The sequence below is a fragment of the Mustelus asterias genome, chromosome 20, assembly GCF_964213995.1.
Source record: "Mustelus asterias chromosome 20, sMusAst1.hap1.1, whole genome shotgun sequence".
NCBI lineage: Eukaryota > Metazoa > Chordata > Chondrichthyes > Carcharhiniformes > Triakidae > Mustelus > Mustelus asterias.
Window position 1 is genome coordinate 41,976,480 of NC_135820.1, and position 19,424 is coordinate 41,995,903.

The 19,424-nt window shown below is 40.3% G+C and overlaps 1 protein-coding gene across 4 annotated transcripts in view; it reads left to right on the forward strand.

The window, feature by feature from the left end:
• Nucleotides 1-19,424, forward strand: part of sall4 (spalt-like transcription factor 4) — a 40,786-nt gene that overhangs the window by 8,619 nt on the left and 12,743 nt on the right. Inside the window, exon 1 of one of the 4 annotated variants that reach the window (XM_078236444.1) lies at nt 1,444-1,560. The exons of 2 other annotated variants lie outside the window; for them this stretch is intronic. The gene's annotated coding sequence lies outside the window, so the exon portion shown is untranslated. Of the gene's footprint in view, nt 1-1,443; nt 1,561-15,578; nt 15,695-19,424 lie in introns of those variants that run through there. One more of the 4 variants, XM_078236445.1, reaches the window with a different exon arrangement.

Genomic DNA, 19,424 nt, shown 5'->3' on the forward strand with positions numbered 1-19,424 from the left:
CACCCGCCGCCCCCCCCCCCCCCCCCCCCCCCATATTATCCCGCAGCCAAGAGTTCTCTGTTCCTACGATTCTGAACTTTTCAAATCCCCACTTATTTTTTCATTTAAGTTACTCCACCATAGGTGCTGGGCCTTACTTATTTTGACTCTAATTTCTGGAAGTCCCTCCTTGAATCTCCACATATCTCTGCTTCTCTCCTTTTAAGACACTCCTTTAAAACTTGATCTTTGCTCCAAGCTTTTGGTCACCTCTGATATCCCATTATGTGGTTTGCTCTGCTATCAAATATTGTTTTGATAATTCCCTCAGGCAGCACTTTGAGACCGTTAAAGGCACTATATGCAAGCTGTTGTTGAATTCTTATCTCATTTGTGGAACATTTCTTGTTGCAACCCTAATATGAAATGAGTTCACACTTTGTACACCTTGAGTTCAAGTGTTACACGTGACCATTGGTATGCAATTTGTAATGCATTGTTTGCATGGGAATACTGTGAATAAAGTGCAATGGATATTTGATTTTGGAAGAATTCTGTTTTCCTCACTCATTGCCTCCATTTTTACCTCTGCCCTGACTAACTAGACAGTCTAATGGTTTTAGCCTGATGGTGATATCTGCAATTTTGACTTGAGTGACTTGGATGATATTTTAGAAGTGTCTACTTTGTATGTTACCCAATGTATCCTGAGACTCTTTATATAACTTGGTATCCCTGCTGGTATTTGCACTGTGTGCATCTTTTTACACAAACAATTTGAGTCCCTGAATGTCAGTGACTTTTCAAATGCAAGATCGCACCATTTCTGTTTTCTCTTCTCCGCCTCCTCCTCCTCCTCCTCTCTCTCTCTCTCTCCTCTTCTCCTCCCCCGCCCGCCCGGTTAAAGTTTTTATAGTTATTGTGGGAGAATGGAAGTCTCTCCAATTTAAGGCACTTGATAGCTGCATCAGGCACACCCAAGTTGCATACAGCTGCCCTTACTTGCAACAATACACTTCAACACAAGAAGAACTCTTGTTTTCGGAACTGCCATCCTATATCCTCATGAGTGAGACTGTCAGTTTGGGGTAGTTTTATGCTGTAGACCCATGCCACTGGGAACCAGATTGAGACTGTCCAAGTTTATTTCACGTTGTCACCTTGTAGACAGAGAAGACTTTGATCCGATCAGTTGTAGTTGGATTTTGTTCCAGGGTGAAAGGCCAGTCAGTGATTTAACAATGTGCCCCAACCAAATATCAAACAGTGGATGTTAAGGAAAAGCTGGAAAATTTGTAATTTTTAGTTTTATGACCATATCAGTATGTTACCTGTGAACACTTTTTTTGCACTGTTTGCTTGACTTGGGTGCCCTCCTGTGTTAATCCTTCTAGTTGCAGTCATTGTGTAAGCAGCACACCAGTAAAACAGATGTTTATCAGAGAGATTTCAGCATTCTGCCCCCAGCAGGTGATCAGTCTCTGTTTACAGAGATTGGACGTGCTATTTGCCAGTATATTTCCACAACATTTTAATCTTAATTTTTTAAAAAATTGTTGTTTATTGCTAAAAATTGGTTTGGTGAGTAGCATATTAATTTTACTTTAAATTCTGTTTTTGCTCTTGGTAAGGACAGCATTTTCTTCGTACTGTATTATGGATAGAATTTAGACTACAAAATGAAAAAGGGGTAGTGTGTTTGAAATGCAAGCATTGGAGCTAAATGTGTTGCATTTCTTGTGTTTACCCAAGGTGACGTTTAGTCAGTTTTCCTTCGGGAATGTTGCATACTAATTATATAAAGTCTCAAGTAGAACTGTTGCGTTTTTAAAAGAAAAAAAGTCTTGGGTAAGTTCTGTAGTTTATTCACCCAAGATGGCTGTGATATTTAGGGAAGGTGAATTTATATCTTTGTGTTTTAGCCAGGAGGTTAAAGTCAAATGTTATTATTAGTCAAGTATTCTGGTGCAAAATAGTATGGATTATAAATGGAAATTTGGAGTAAGGCTTTCTGTTGTTCCAAATGGGAAATGTTGCCACTTTCAAGAATGAAATATAACATTTTTCTCCTGTCAGGGATTTAGACATCTTAATACTTTGCCTGAAAGCTTGCTGCATCCTGATTAAAGTTAACTTTTTCAGTCATGAAGTGCTTCTAAAAATATTATTGTATGGATGGTAATTGTACAATTTTTGACCGCTGGTTTATTTAAATCACTTAAGCAATTACTGCTTCTGTATCAAATGTGTTAAGTTATCTAGTTTGTTTCTTTGAAAGTTTGTGTAATCTGGTTTATGTGTGCCCATATATTTGTGTCCTGCCCCGCCATTCTCAATTACTCAGGTAACTTCTTTTCTTGAGGGTATTTTGTTTGCATTTTAGATGCAGGTTTATGCTATTGAAAGGGTATTTCAACTGTTAATTTGAACATCTTTTTAATTGTTCTGTGAGTTGACTAAGTATAATGCTGCCCTTATCTTTACATTGCCCTGTTGGAATCAGTTAATGCTTTCTTTTTGTCTTAATACCATTTGGCAACAGTTGGATCTCAATTCCCTGCTGAGCTTGGTGCATTCCCAACATTTATTGGATTACAGGATGCTTGGAGATTACATTCTTGAAATTCTAGGATCTAGATAAAAGAATAAGAAAAAAAACAATGAAGTGAAGTTTTTTATGTTTTCTCTTCAAACGCAGCCCCCCCCCCCCCCCCCCCCCCCATAATAATGTCTTGAGTGTAGTTGTGTACTACGGGGTCTGGCCTAAGGTAGGGCTAATTTGTTCAGTTTTTAATAGTTAAAACTATATAACTACTTTTTTTTGTTGGAAAACTGCATTATCGTTTAATTGTTTAAAGCTAGGCATGCTCCTTAAGTTTCTGAAAGCAGCCTGTATTATTAGAGGGCATTTGACCTCTTGTGTGAAGTGAAGCATGAAACACTCGTCAGTGCTGTGCTTGCTACTCTCATCCATAAAATGAAAAACTTTATGACAGCAACAAGTGTTCTTTGGTTCTGGCTTTCTTCAGCCCAATTTGGCCATTTTTTTAATAGCTGTCCTATAAATCTTTTTTAAAGTTTGTGGTGATTTTCCCTTTATTGGTTCTTGCTTAATGCACTTTCTGCCACAATTGAGTAGTATCTCTGAATCTTGGCTATCTAGCAACCTAGTTTGTCTTAAAGAAAATAGAAGCCAGGGCTTCCCAAATATTTGGACATTAACTTCGGAGTTTTTCAACTAATATGAATAATGCAATAAGTTTTGTGAGATGAGGAATGAGCTTTTCAACAGAAATATTACTCTATTTTTGTCGTGATTACGAATGCAAACTCCCTGTGAGGAGAGGACCACCGCTCCCAAACTCTAGATTTTAATTATTTAGAAACCTAACTCCTGTTGTGCTGCACTAGTTTCCATTGTGAAATTTGCTGCTGTTCCCCGTGTGCTGGATTGATATATACTGTACAAAGTGAGGAATATACCTATCTGTTCTACTTAACAGTTTCCAAATCAATGAAGAGCTTTAGTTTATTTGACCTTATCTGAGAAATTGAAGCCAACAGGGACCGGACCATCAGCCTTCAGTGAGTAAGAACACTGATTACAATCTGTGCAGGAAGTTCAGAGAGCCTCACTAATGAGACAAAGACAACTGTTTCTTCTCAGGCTTTTAACTAGTTTACAGTGTTCAGTTGCCTTCCGCTTGACTGTATGTGTGTGTGTATGTATTTTATATATATGTCCACTTCTGTTGTGTATGAGTGGAGAATGTGGTGATGTGCCAACTGCTCTTATTGAATGGCACAATGCTTCGTCAGAATGGGAGGGCTTTTGTTTGGGCTTGAGGTGGGTTGGGGGAAGGTGGTGGGGGAGGATTGTGTGGAAAGGAAGGACGAGGGAGATATTATTGCAATGGCTGGAATATCTCTTGTACGTCTATGTGGCCTGCTTCTCATTTCGCTATAATTGGGCAATTTGTTTCACACACATTTGACTGTATTCTGGGAACTTTCGCTTTTGCACTCATCATAAATTTGTGTAACATCTCATGTTCGTACCAGAGAAGTTTTGCAAATGAGTCCTCTTCTTTCCTGGGTCTGTTTTATTTTGTGCCAGTCTGCCTAAAGCTCTTGAGGGCATTATTGGGTTCAGTTCCACAAACCTCTGGCACTTTTTCTTTCATGTGAATTAAGACTGTGAGAATTGAGAAATTATTGCCAAAAGCAGGAAGATTATTTGTTTCTTTTCTCTGGTAATGCCAATATATGTACAATTCTAACTGGATCTGTTGGATAGCAATCAGGAGTGATAACCCTAATTTCTATTCCCTCCCCTCTCTCTAGCCAGGGCTAGAGTAAAGATGTCGAAACTAAGTGTAATATTTCTACATTCTTTTAGCACAGAGAAGGCGAAATTTGGAACCACCTTCTCTGAATAGTTTTGCTACTTGCTGGATAAGCTGACTGAACTATTAGCGGAACGTGCGCACAAAATACATGGCTGCCATGCAATTGATCTTCCCAGAGGTAGTCTTTATAGTTCTGTGTCCACCATAAATGTAGTACAGCATGTGAGTGATAAAGCTTTAACCAAGCAAACTTGTTTAAATATTTTTATCTTTGAATGCCTTTGTAATCTTCTAGATCAGTGGTTCCCAACCTTCTTGTATGTCATGGTACACCTTTTATACCATAAAAATATTTTTGAGGCGCATCTCCTATTTTCTTTGAACTGACCTCTCATTAAATATTTTTTTGGGGGTGATTGATGGTCAGTCTGTATTCGCTATCGGAAAGGCGATGCAGATGAAAAATCTGGAGTTTTTTAACCCTTTTTTCCCAGGGTGAAAATGTCTGCTACGAGAGGACACAGGTTTAAGGTGCTGGGGGGTAGGTACAGGGGAGATGTTAGGGGTAGGTTTTTCACACAGAGGGTGGTGGGCGAGTGGAATCGGCTGCTGTCAGTGGTGGTGCAGGCGAACTCAATAGGGTCTTTTAAGAGACTCCTGGATGAGTACATGGAGCTTAATAGGATGGAGGGTTATAGGTAGGTCTAGAAGGTAGGGATGTGTTCGGCACAACTTGTGGGCCGAAGGGCCTGTTTGTGCTGTAGTTTTTCTATGTCCTATGTTCTAATCGGGAAATGCAAGTTTCTGTGTTTTACTGTGCATGTGTGGATGCCAAAAATCTGACTTCCACCATAATGAGCACTGATGGCTTCAGTTCTAGCTATTGCAAAACTTGGACCATTGACTTGGAAAAATGTAAATACAATAGAAATGTAAACTGTATAAAAGGAACTTTGATTTATTCAGCTCATACATTTAATATTTTGAAATGGTCATCTGCATGAATATGACTGTTTTTCTCCGATGCTGCCTTGATTATCTGCATTTCCCCCCCCCCAGCTCTATTATTTCTTGTCAGATTTTCAGCATCTGCAGTATTTTGCCTTTGTCGTAGTATTTTGAGTACCATTACCTCGGGTAGAAAACTAAAGTATGTAGAAAAAGCAACAAAATAATTTTTTTTAAGAAGAGGAGAAAGCTGAAGGACCGAAGTGTCAGCATAATGCTAATCTAATTCCTCGGCATTAGCCAAGTTATTGCCACGATTTCAATATTGTGATTTTTCAGAACAGCCATTTTTTTTTTTAGCCCTCCCTGCCTCTTACTTCTCCCAGGGTGTTTGTACTGTTTTTGAGTTTTTGCTTTTTGTACTGGAGCATGGGGCCTTTGTCTTCAGCTCCCAGTTCCGTTGGTTATGCGCATGGGTCTGACCAACGTAAAACATCTAAACATGCACCTGCGGCTCTTTCCAGCTGTCGCATGCGCGGGACGCCTGAGTTGGGACTTGGAGATGCTGACCACAGAGCTTGAGACGAGGGTTAGTTTTAGTTTAATTACATGCATTTTAAAAATCATTTTGAATCTTTTTTTCACAGCACACTTGAGGCCCTCCAAGTGGGGCCACAACCAGCACACTGGCTGGGGACCACTGTTCTAGATTGAGGCAATAAGAGCAATCACCGACACCAGGAAAAGAGAACAAGGTTGCATACATATTGCACCTTTTCACAACTTCTGGATGTCCCAAAGCAGTTTACAGCCAATTAAGTACTTTTAAAAGTGTAGTCTACAGTTATAGAAAAGCACGAGAAAAGTATTCAATATTTCTCTAGTATTCAGTATTTCAAATGAATAGTTTTTCTATTTTCTTAGAATCCCTACAGTGCAGAAGGAGGCCATTTGACCCACTGAGTGGAGAACGTGCAAACTCCATACAGCCAAGTCGTGAGGCTGGGATTGAACCAAGGTCCCTGGCACTGTGAGGCAGTGGTGCTTGGCACTGTGCTACCCTTCTTTATTATGACCACAGCAGATGTTATTTGCTGAACAAGCCAGATCCCAAAGGGAAACCTGTCTTGTTAATCCAACTTCTTTTTGTATTTTGGAAACCAGGGGGAAATACTACAGACCCCAAAAGCATAGGGTGGCACAGTGGTTCGCACTCTGCCTCACAGCACCAGGGACCCGGGTTCAATTCCGGCCTCATATGACTGTCTGTGTGGAGTTTGCACGTTCTCGCTGTATCTGTGTGGGTTTCCTCCCACAATCCAAAGATGTGCAGGTTAGGTTGATTGGCCAAGATATATTGCCCCTTAGTGTCAGGAGGATTAGGAGGGTAAATTTGTGGGGTTATGGTGATGGGACCTGGGTGGGATTGTTGTCGGTGCAGGCTCAATGGACCGAATGGCGTCCTTCTGCACTGTTGATTCTATAATTTATAGAACTCAGTAACATCCTTAAGATTTTAAATTTATAAGATTTATTTACAAGAAACAGATTTAAGATTAAAGATACACAGTTAAAACAGTCTTGCAGAACAGCCCCTAAAAAAACTCACTTGGTCAGAACACATGAGTAAACCTCCTTCTTGGCAACAACTCCACAAAAATCCAGTAATACTACCCAAGACAAAGAACTGCTGTCATTTTTTAATCAACGCATATCACACAGTTCCTCAAACACTTATGTGGAAATCTAAATGAAATAATGAATCTTTCTGAAAGCAAAGACTAGCTATTTTACATTCACAACTTTTGCGCTTTCTTCTCCCAGCACAATTCTGGATTTGGGACATTTTCCCCACCCACAGCCATCCCCTCATTTCAGCTACACATCTTTCCATAAATATCGTTTTCCCCTTTCTCAGATTCCAGTGCCCTCACATATGTCTTTGAATGGAATCTTTCGTATTTTCATATTGCTGTCACTTTCGGGTCCATAAAATTTAATATACCTTCCTCTATTTAATTAATCATAGATGGAGAGACACAAAATCTGCCCCCTTTGCCACCATATTCCAAAAGAAATTTTGAAAATTCCACCACCGCACTCTGCAGCAGTGTGGCACTGGGGTTCCACAGTTTAGAAAGTGTCTCTGAAAGGTTTTGTGCATGACCCTATCTTGAGGGGTGGGGGAATGGTGTGTGATTCAGAGTGGAACAGAAGTGTTCTACTGGTGTCCTGACACCTCACTGCTGTTTGTGGGACCTTGCTATGTGTAAATTGGCTGCTATGTTTATCTACATTATAACAGTGACTATACTTCGGAAGTACTTATCGGTTGAGAAGTGCCTGGGATGGTCTTAAGGTTACAGAAGGTGTTTTTTTAAAAGGATGCAAGTTTCTTTTCCTTTTTAAATTGACTTGTTTTTGCCATGTACCTGATTTAGATCTCCACATCCTGATTTAGATAGCATGGTTAGATATAAATCTTCCGGCCTCACTACCAAATTAAATCAGCTGCATTTCCCACTTCAAAGAAATTGGACGGCATGGTGGCACAGTGGTTACCACTGCTGCCTCATAGCATCAAGGACCCAGGTTCAATTCCCGGCTTAGGCCACTGTATGTGCATCTCCCTGTGTCTGCGCGTATTTCTCCGGGTGCTCCAGTTTCCTCCCACAGTCCAAAAGACATGCTGGTTAGCTGCATTGGCCATACTAAATTCTCCCTCGGTGTACCCGAACAGGCGCCGGAGTGTTGTAGCTAAGGGATTTTCACAGTAACTTCACTGCATTGTTAATGTAAGCCTACTTGTGACAGTAAATACACTTTAAAAACTTTACTGTTTTGACATAGTTTTAAATAATGAACATGTACCTTGAGCATTTTAAACACTACCAGGAGGAGCTCTTTACCATGAAGGTCTTCACCAGATTTCTAATGAACTGTGAGGGTGAATATACTTTCTGTTTTCAAAATCTGTACTTGTCTTGTGGTTATTTTAATTTGCCTCTTTTCAACTATCTATTTGTAGAAATGCTGCCTTAATGTGTTCCCATAACACTCGCTGAGATCCTGATCCTATGTGAATTGAGAAATTGTAGACTGAATATTGAACACGCTATGGTCTCAGTTTATGTATGAAAAATGTAATTCCTTTACATGTCTGAATATATTAGAGACTGAGCAAAGACAGAAAACCTGTATAGACCTTGTTAGTGAAATCTTGCCTAATGGTTCAGTGTTACTCTGCAGATAGACTACTAAAGTTGAGAAAATCTCCACAATCCCATACACAACGTGCAGGTTCTTTCCAGGACACCCATTCTCTTCCAAGTAAAAGAGTAACTGATTTGATTGTTCCTCCTATCAAAGGTCATCACTCACCACATGCTGTCCAGTTACATTAAATCCTAACTGCAATAGTTAGCAAAAGATGCTTTTGTTTCTGAAAGTATACTTTCAGAATAGTAAGCTAATAATTGGGGTCCTCTGATGTTATTTGGATCTTGTAATGTTACTTCTCCTCCTAAAGAATAGTTTAGATGTAAGCTTTGAGACACAGAAAGTTATTTAAAACATAGCCGGCATATGGAATTGGAACTACACCTCATGTGGAGGTAATAATTTTGTATTGTAATTTCCACCATGCCATTTAAGTGTCCAGCCATTCAGACACAATGGCCTCATACACTCTTCCGCCTTCCTCGGTCGAGAAAAAGATACAAAAGTCTGAGGACACATACCAACTGACTCAAAAACAGTTTCTTCCCTGCTGCCATCACACTTTTTTGAATGGACCTAACTCATATTAAGTTGATCTTTCTCTATACCCTAGCTGTGACTATAACACTACATTCTGCACTCTCTCCTTTCCTTCTCTATGAACGATATGCTTTGTCTGTATAGCGCACAAGAAACAATACTTTTCACTGTATGCTAATACATGTGACAATAATAAATCAAATCAAAGTCATTACAATGAATGAAGTACAGTGTTCCAGTCACCAGATTTGAACATGGAACATATATCCAATGGTAAATAGGAGCTGCTCGTTGCATTGTCTGCTGCACTTCCCCATGAGAATAAATTGATTTCTTAGCTCTCCACAAAATATGAAATGCTCAATATATGTTGGGGTAAAACATGGGTTGCTATATAAAACTAATTTTAATGATGTAGTAATTCTGGCTTGCACTGTAGAATCCATAATTTAAAAAGTTGTTGAAGTTAATCTGAGCATGTTGTAATACATTTTTCAGTGCACGATGGGAAGGTGAGCATGGCTGGTGTGAATAGTGTTAATAGCCAAGTAGCTTCTCAGTCATTTTCCAAATCTTCACTTTGCTCTCTTGAAGAAATCAATTGCGTATTAATTGCTGTGAACTGGTATCTAAAGTATCTGATTTTTTAAAACACTTTTTTGTAGATAATTTCCATAGTAGTAAGAAACATTGGTGTTTGTCTTTATTCAGTTTACAATTTGTGTTTTTTAAGTTTTGACTGAAAGGTAATAGTCTATACTGAGGGATCTACTTTTCATTTTTTTTTAAAAAGCCTGGGAGTTTTGCTTCCATCCCTGAAAATAAAGAAAACCTACCCATTTCGGATCACGGTGCACTGACTCTGACTGAAGTGTGCGTGTATAGATGTTGGCTGAAGACTGGGACGAGGTCCCTTTTTTCCCTTTGCACCTATGACTTGAATGACTTGCTCATGCTTGGACCAGTTCTATATGTCAATACCAACCATTTGCCCCAGCGTGTTCATCACCTTGGAGAAAATTGGACTGGGGGACACTGACTCCTTAGCAAAACCTAAAAACAAAATCTGCTAACTGTGCTTCAGTCTTCACAGCAAACATTAATTGAAGATTCAGCAGAACAATTACTGAAATAATCTCTGGGAAGAGCACCACCTCGTGGCTGTAGATAGCTTCTCTGAGCAGACATGTAGTACTCTTCACTTTGCTTACAGTGGTTCAAGACTCACACTGTAGATCTTAGCATAAAATGTAACCTTCCACTTACGGTGCCGTACTGAGTAGTCTGCATTGTTGATTGAAACACTTGTTCTGGGTCCCCAAGTCTAGCAAGATTTAAAGAAGTGTTGGGTAGTTGTCCTGCCAACATTTTATTCCTCAGCCAACCTCTCAAAAGACAGATGATCTGAATATTTATCTTATTGTTTGTGGGATCTTGGTATGCACAAATTTCCTACATTACTTAAAGTACTTCACTGGGGCAGTTGAGGTTGTGAAAGGCACTTTATGAATGCGAGCTCTCCCTTTGAGATTACGGGTCATTTTTTTCACTCGGAAGTGACAAAACAAAATTCTACATAGAAAAAAGATAGATTATCTTTTTGTTCTGAAGCATACACCTCCAAAATGCTTTAACTATTTTTGTTCATTTTATAAACAACAACTGACTTGTGTATTTCAGCATTTTCAGATGTTTTAGACTTTTTCCGTAGCAGTATTAAGGTGGTAGTTTTAGGAATGCTTTAAAGAAAGAGGTTGATTGGATTGGGCTGCAGATTTTCAGGTGGATAAAATTGTAATACGATGGCTTTCTTCATTCAGGTTGTGTGTGGATTTTGAATGATTGTGTAAGCAGTGCGTTGCAAAACACAATTGCAACACTTCCCTACTGAATTGAAATCCAATGAATATGCATTCTATTCAAACAGAATCTCCTAATAGATATTTATATTTTGAAGAGTCAGGGTGCAGTGTTTGAGAATCCAAAGTGCATGGAAAAAAAACTTTTTTTGATGTCAAACCATTTTGGGTGTTGAATCGCCATCTCCCCAGAAGGAATAGCTGCCTTGATAAGAATGTTGAGGAGTAAAACCTTCTCTTATGATTTGGTTTAACATTAATGTTTCAGTATAGTCCCATATTTAAACTACTATCTGCGCTGTATGGGTTTGTGGTCTTTTTAAGACATCCTTCTCCCTGAAGATTGTGATCTGCGGATTGTACATTTCCAAGTGGACTGAGTCTTTTATCCCTCTTCTCCTTCTAAACTCCTCTCTCTTCCCAAGGTGCAGTTACACAGGTATTTCTTACCAAATAGCACGTTGGCCAAATGACCGTGTTGGCAGGCTTTTTAACTATGAGTTATCACAGCAGAGCCTAAATGTTTTTTTTCTCTCTGCACCACTATCTCAGCCAGAGTTGGCTATCAGTTATTTCTAGAGTTGATTTATGTGACAGTCAACCTTTACTTCTTCCTTCTCTGTATCGTGAACCTACTTTATACAGTTTCTATGTTTGGGATAATTTCTGGGAAGTGAGATTCTGTTCCGTTAACTCTTATTTTGAAGTTTCTTTTTATTTTCATTATTACTTTGAATCTGGCCAAATACAAAGGCACTTGTGATTTAATTTTTGAGGATGATATATTTGGCAGACTGTGGATCATCTGGTGCTATAAATTCTATGTAGTTTGAGAAATTGTAGACTGAACATTGTAAGTGGGGACCATAGCATGCTCAAAGGAAGAACATAATTCCTTTGTGTTTGAATATATTATAGAGACTGAGGAAAAACAGAAAACCTGTATATATTTGTTAATGAAATGTGGTTTAGTGGTTCAGTGTTACTATTCAGAGTACTAAATTTGAGAAGATCGCCACAATTCCATAAAAAACGTGTATGTTCTTTCCAAGATGTCCATTCTCTTCCAAGTAAAAGAGTAATTGATTTGATTGTTCCTCCTATCAAAGGTCATCAGTCACCACATCCTGTACAGTTACATTAAACTCTGACTGCAGTAGTTAGTCATGATGTGGAGATGTTGGCGTTGGACTGGGGTAAACACAGTAAGAAGTTTAACAACACCAGGTTAAAGTCCAACAGGTTTATTTGGTAGCAAATGTCACTAGCTTTCAGAACAGGCTGTCCCTTCGTCAGGTGGAGTGGAGAAATGCTCACACAGGGCATACAGAGAGTTGGGGGGGGGAATTGTGGAATTTAGGGTGTAGGCTGCCAAAGGTACAGCTGCCATTGATGGGGCAAAGGAGTTTGGGGATGTGCAAGCAGTCAGAATTGGTGAACTGCAGAAATGTTAGAACCTTGTATGGCTAAAGGAGGTTACAGAGATGGGGAGGTAGGGACAAGGCCAGAGTGAGATTTGGAAACCAAGATTTTTAAATTCATGGCATTGCTGTAGTAGGGTCCAACATAGGACAGAACTTGGTGCCTGTTAGGATATAGGCATAGAGTTTTGGACAAGCTGCAGTAGAGGGGCAGAATCATTTAATACCTTATTACCACAACTGAGCTCCTTGAGCATCTTCACAGAGTGATCAGTGCTTCTCCTTAAGCTTTAATTATCTTTCTTTCTCTTTTTCTGTAGCTTTATATGATGGTAGGTAGTCTGCTCCAACAGCTTTGTTATAATTCTTCAGGTCATCATTTACATACATTAAATTAACCTCAAGTCATTTTACAATTTTTCTGTTCCACTTGTTTCAATCCTTGAAACCATTTTCCAGTGAGTTTTAATGCTTGGGCTGGGAGCCCAGTAAGCAGGGGTTCAATCACATTCTTGACCATTAATTTATGACTATGCGAAGGTTGCTGTCTCCATCCCAGAATACTGTGGCATCATTCAGGTAACCGTGCTGCCAGCAATATCTCCATAACACCAGAGGCAAGGTCAAGATGAGAGTGAATCTCGTATGGAAATGGGCAGGTACCATCTGGGCAGCAGAGCCAACACACTCTGCATTGCTTCACTTTCCCTGGTCTGTCCAACCTGGCCCAGGAGCTGCCACAGATGTGGTAATTATTCACCTTTGAGAAGTCATACAAATTATTTCTGGGATGTCGAGACCAACACCGCTCGATGGCTTCCTATGCTAATGTATTGAACCTTCTGATGTCCACAGAAAAAAACATCCCCCTCACAGAACACCTTGGCTGGCAGCTAACAAAGCACTCACATTGACACAGCACCTCGGTAAAAAAAATTACCCACTTATCTGAAATCCCACTGTCCCTATTGGAACACATTCACACACCCTACAAACTGACGACAGCCTCTCTCCTCAGTGGCATACCTACCAGTTGACTGAACACATCACCGACTGTGACCTGGTAACTGACCCACGATGAAATCCCAGGTTTCAATTTTCCACGGAAAATCTTGCAACCCTCAGTCACTTGAGGATAGGCCAGGCCAAATGTGGCCATTTGCTCCACGTGGAACATGAGAAACAGCTCAAATTCTGACTGTGGCCATCCAAGTCAGGCCATTGCCCATACCCTGAACATCTGCAAGGAGAGATCCATTCCTGTGGCATCTTAAGCATTCAGATTGTGTCATTTGAAACTGTTGAATGGAATGTTAACCTCAACATTGAACCACAACTGTCTCCCCATCCATGGGAGCAAAAAAAACATGAATTTTTCATGAGTTAATTTCTGTCTGAAAGATTTTAGTAGCTAACGTGCTATTTCAAGTGTAACCAGTCCAATGTGTTTACTGCTCCCTCTGCAGTAAATTAGCCAGACAAACCTTGCTGTAGAGAATTTAATTTGGACACTCTAAGGTTCCTGCAGAATGCAGTGAAAACTGTTTAAAACTTCTCACCTTTTTTACACAGGTATATTTTTGAAATATTTGATGCCTTTTTGTTTCTCAGTTCTACACCCCAGCCCCACGTATTCATTAGTCTGTTATGAACTTATCTATTTCTCTCTTTTCATTTTACTCCCATGTAAGGATGTAAGCTTACATGGATGTTGAGTACTGTCTCATGGGTTATCCAAATGCAATTCTTTTAATCGTGTGTGAGCTATGACTGAGAATGCTTTATGATTGTGGAGCTATCTTCAGTGCAACTTGTATGTTATGTTTCTCATTGGAAGGTGAGGCTCTTGTGTGTTATCTCAATAGGCTGGTCATCCTTACTAACGCAAGATTCTACTTTTGAAAGTGTTAGTTAAATGGAAGGATTGCTCTTCAGGTGGTACCTGGAGAAAAGAAAGTTGAGGATAGGAGAAAATTTAACAGGTCTTATGGGCATTTTTTCATTGAGAGAGAATAAAGAACTTTAACCATTCACCATCTGGGCATTTATTTAGTGTTACTGACAGTACCTTCAGGCATTTCCTAACAGACTTAACTGGCAGCAATTAAGCTGAGCTGTTCGTCGTTTTAATTTTTAGTTTCTTCCATTTAAGCCATGTAATCTTCCTTTCGAATGAAATTCCAAGCAAGTGGTTAACGGTTGTAAACAGAAACAGTCATCCCTTGTAAAACTTGCCTTGAAAAGCATTCCATTACTTAAAATATTTAGGAATTTGTAACCACTTTGAAACACTCCAAACTGAACCTGCTAACTTCAATTTGCTGCTGATATGTGATGCACTGCACCCGACAATATGCCATTGGGACAGTTTGGTTTTGGAGACTTGTGAAAGCTTGCGCACTGTTGGCCCTTTTGTCTGGTGGCAGGATCAGGGCTCCTTTCTAATTGGGATTATACTTCCGTTAATGCACTCCTGATGCTTTGGGTGAATTGAATGACATAGCAGTGAGCAGAACATGCAGGAGCAAAGGATAGCATCTACGTAAAGTTAGTTGATTTCAGCCAGTTGACAGTGGTATTACAGTTGAGTCACCAATAATGACCCCTGTTAGAAAATATTTGTTTCTCAACTCTACCACTTGTGCAGTTTAGCCTCCTCCCATTTTCCCCTTCATTGCATTACAGGTCATTCTGTTTCTTCTCTCGTATATTCTCACTGCCTAATTTACTTGAGTCGTTCTGAAGAAAAGTGGAAAGAATTAATTTAAGTTTATTTATTGGTCACAAGTACAAAGAATAGTACAGCACAGGAACAGGCCCTTTGGCTCTCCAAGTCTGCACATTGTCCGATCTAAACCAACTGCCCGTATCCCTTTATTCCCCATCTGTTCAAATTTCTATCCAGATAAGTCTTAAATGTCGCTAACGTGTCTGCCTCAACCACCTCAGTGCATTCCAGGCACCCGCCACTCTATTAAAAAAAACTTCCCCATCTCCACTGAACCTCCTCCCCTCCCCTCCCTTTCTTTGAACTTGTGCCCCCTTGTAATTGTCAAGTCTGCCCTGGGGAAAAAGCTTCCAACTGTTCACCCTATCTATACCCCTCATAATTTTATAAACTTCTATCATGTTGTCCCTCAGTCTCCGTCTTTCCAGGGAGAACAATCCCAGTTTATTCAATCTCTCCTCATAGCTAATACCCTCTGTACCAGGCAACACTCTGGTAAACTTTTTCTGTACTCTCTCCAAGGCCTCCATACCCTTCTGGTAGTGCGGTGACCAGAATTGGACACCATATTCCAAATGTGGCCTAACCAACGTTTTATATAACTGTAACATGATTTGCTAACTTTTATACTTGATGCCCCATCCGACGAAGGTAAGCAAGCCATATGCTTTCTTCACCACCTTTTCCACCTGTGCTGCTACTTAAGGACCTGTGGACCTGCACGTCCAGATCTCTCTGTGTGTCTATGCTCCTGATGGTTTTGCCATTTATTTTATAGCTCCCACCTGAATTGGACCTACCAAAATGCATCACCCCACATTTGTCCGGATTGAATTCCATCTGCCATTTCTCTGCCCTATTTTCCAGCCTGTCTAGTAGACTGGAAGTAGGCTTACATTAACACTGCAATAAAGTTACTGTGAAAATCCCCTAGTCGCCAATCTCTGGCGCCTGCTCGGAACACTGAGGGAGAATTTAGCATGGCCGTTTCACCTAATCAGCACATCTTTTGGACCGTGGGAGGAAACTGGAGCACACGGAGGAAACCCACGCAGATGTGGGGAGAACGTGCAGAGTCTGCGCAGACAATGACCCAAGCCAGGAATCGAACCCAGGTCCCTGGCGCTGTGAGGCAGCACTGCTAACCACTGTGCCACTCCCATAGCACTTGATCCTGCCTATTGTCATATCTCACTTTGGATATTTATATGGTGCAACGTTTCCCTATTAAGTTTTAAATTCTAAGTTTGGATTTGCCTTTTGAAGCTTTTGCATCCATATCTAAGGCACTTTAAATAGCTATTTGTATATGTGAAGCTGAACTCTTCAATCGGACGTACTAGTATCCATTTTTGAGTAACCATGCTTGCTGAGAGAGCACTTGCACATCTTGTTTGGTGCTACAAAGGATTTATAAAATGGAGATTTGATTCTTTGTTTACAGCAATGGGAGCTGAATTCCTGGAAAAAAAGACACTGCGTTTAAGGGCAAGTTCCTGCCTCTGCAATGTTTGGAGATTGAAATTAATCCATTAACAGTGACAAAATTTGATTACTTTTTCAATGAATTTTAATAGTTTTGTAGCTTGTCTGTACTTATTGACCTTTAATTTGACTGGAAGTAAAATAGAAAAGCGAAACTGTTTTGCAGTTATTTTGTCTTTTTAAAATTAAAAATCAGCGTGTTTTCCCTTCCTGGCTATTTAACAATAAAATAATGTGGTCCTGAATAGAGACATTCATGTCTCCAGAGGTGGTACTGGAGATGAGTATGATAATAAATGAACAGAAATTCTGCCTGATTGGAGAACTGTTGTTGCAGGGAGAAGAGTTGACTCAATTTGCCATGCCTTTTCTTGTGGTCTGAATATGGCACTTGATCAGTGGACTAAAACCAGGGTGTAAAATACAAATAACGAATCTGTCTCTTCCTAGAATGAAAAAAATGACTAATATGAAATGTTTTCTTAATGGATAGTTTGCCCTTTGTGCTTGTGCTATAGTTGCCAATTTTCTTGTGGCTCTTTTTGTAATTTCCAACAATTTTAGTAAAAGAAATCTGAATTTTCTATTAATATTCTCTGCCTTCTTAGTTCCATTTTTAAGGACTGGAATAAGGTAAATCATAGGAAGATTGCCATGTACCCTATTTTTGTGACAAAGTAATTTTGAGTTAACTATTTCAATGCAGGGGTAAAAAATTGAGGAAATCCTTCCCATTGTGGATCCTGCCTGCAATCATGTAGAAGCATGAAGGGTGTTGGGAATATAGGGGCAGGAGTAGACCACGAGCTTGCTCAGCCGTTCAACCAGATCATGGCTGATCTACCTCAACACCATCTTCCTGCATTATCCTCCTATCACTGGCCGATAGATATCTAGTATCTAGATATCTATCGGCCTCTGCTTTGAATGTACTTGATCTGAGCCTCCACAGCCCTCTGGGGTGGAGAATTCCAAAAATTCGCCAAAGTTAAGTTTATTTATTAGGTAAGGCTTACATTAATACAGCAATGAAGTTACTATGAAATTCTAGTTGGCACAGTCCGGCACCTGTTTTGGTCAACGCACCTAACCAGCACGTCTTTCAGAATGTGGGAGGAAACCGGAACACCCGGAGGAAACCCTCGCAGACACGGGGAGAACATGCGAACTCCACACAGACAGTGAACCAAGCTGGGAATCGGACCCTGGCGCTGTGAGGCAACAACGCTAACCACTGTGCCACCGTACTGCCCCACCTTCTGATTGAAGGAGTTCCTCCTCATCTCCGTCCCAAAGGGCCTATCCTTTGTCCTGAGACATTTTTTCCCTGGATCTACCAACCAGAGGAAACATCCTTCCTGCATCTGCCCTGACAAGCCTGTGAGAATTTTGTAGTTGAAGTCCAGTTTCCTCAATCTCTCCTTCCTAGGGTAATCCTACCATCTTGGAATCAGCCTGGTGAACCTTCATTGCACTCTTTCTGTGGCAGTATATCCTTCCTTGGATGAGGAGACCAAAACTGCACACACTCCTCCCATATCTGTTCTCACCATGGCACTACACAATGCAGTAAGGCTTCCTTACTCCTGTACTCCAATCCCCTTGCCATAAAGGCTATCATACCATTTTCCTCCTTAGCTTCTTGTTGTACCTGCATGTCAGCTTTCCGCGACTTACAAACAGGAATACCCAAGTACCTTTCAACAGCACCACTTCCAAATTTTAAAAAAAGTACTCTGCATTTCTGTTTTTCCGACCAAAGTGGATAACTTGACATTTTTCACGTTGGATGCCATTTGCAATATTCTTCCCCACTCAGTTTGCCTGCCAAATCCCATTGAAGCCTCTTGCCCCAGTATATTATCCCCATCCATGTGTTCTGACTTTACTAACTCTTGTGTGGGACTTTATCGAAAGCCTTCTGAAGATTCAAATGACTACTTACACTGGTTCTCCGAGTTATTCTGCTGGTAACATCCCCAAACTCCCAACAGGATTTTCAAAAATGATTTTTTTTCTCCACAAATCCTTGTTGACTCAATTTACCATTTTCTAAGTGCACAGTTATTATATCCTTTTAGAATAAATTTTAATATTTTACTTCCACTGATATCATAGAATCCCTGCAGTGCAGAAGGAGGCCATTCGGCCCACTGAGTCTGTACCGACAACAATCCCAGCCAGGCCCTATCCCTGTAACCCCACTTATGTATCCTGCTTATCCCCTGACACTATGTGACAATTTAGCATGGCCAATCCTCCTAACTTGCACATCTTTGGACTGTGGGAGAAAACCAGAGCACCCGGAGGAAACCCACGCAGACGTAGGGAGAACTTGCAGATTCCACACAGTCACCGAAGGCCGGAATTGAACCTGGGTCCCTGATTCTGTGGGGCAGCATGTTAACCACTGTGCCACCCCAGGCTAACAGGTCTGTGGTTCCCTGTTTTCTCTCTCCCTCCATTCTAAAATAGTGGGGTTACAGTTGCTCCCTCTCAATTCACAGCATCATTCCAAAATCTGTTGAAAGATGACCACCAATGCATCAATTATCTTGTTCAGCCATTGTTTCCAGCACTCTGGGATGTAGATCATCAGGTCCAGGAGATTAATCAACTTTCAGTCCCATTAATTTCTTCAGTACCACTTTATTACTGATAAGTAATTTCTTTCTGGTTTTCAATCTCACTGGTCCCTTTGCTCAATATTTCAGGAACATCTTTTGTATCTTACTCCTTGAAAACAGGCACAGTGGTTCCACCTGAGATTTGCCAGTGTCAAAGTCAATGGACATTTGGCTGGATTGCTGCATCTGCCACAGTCTCTTTTGTTTACATTTGAACCCTAGTTTCAGATTGCATTTGAAAGTGAAGCAGTTCAATGATATTATAGCCA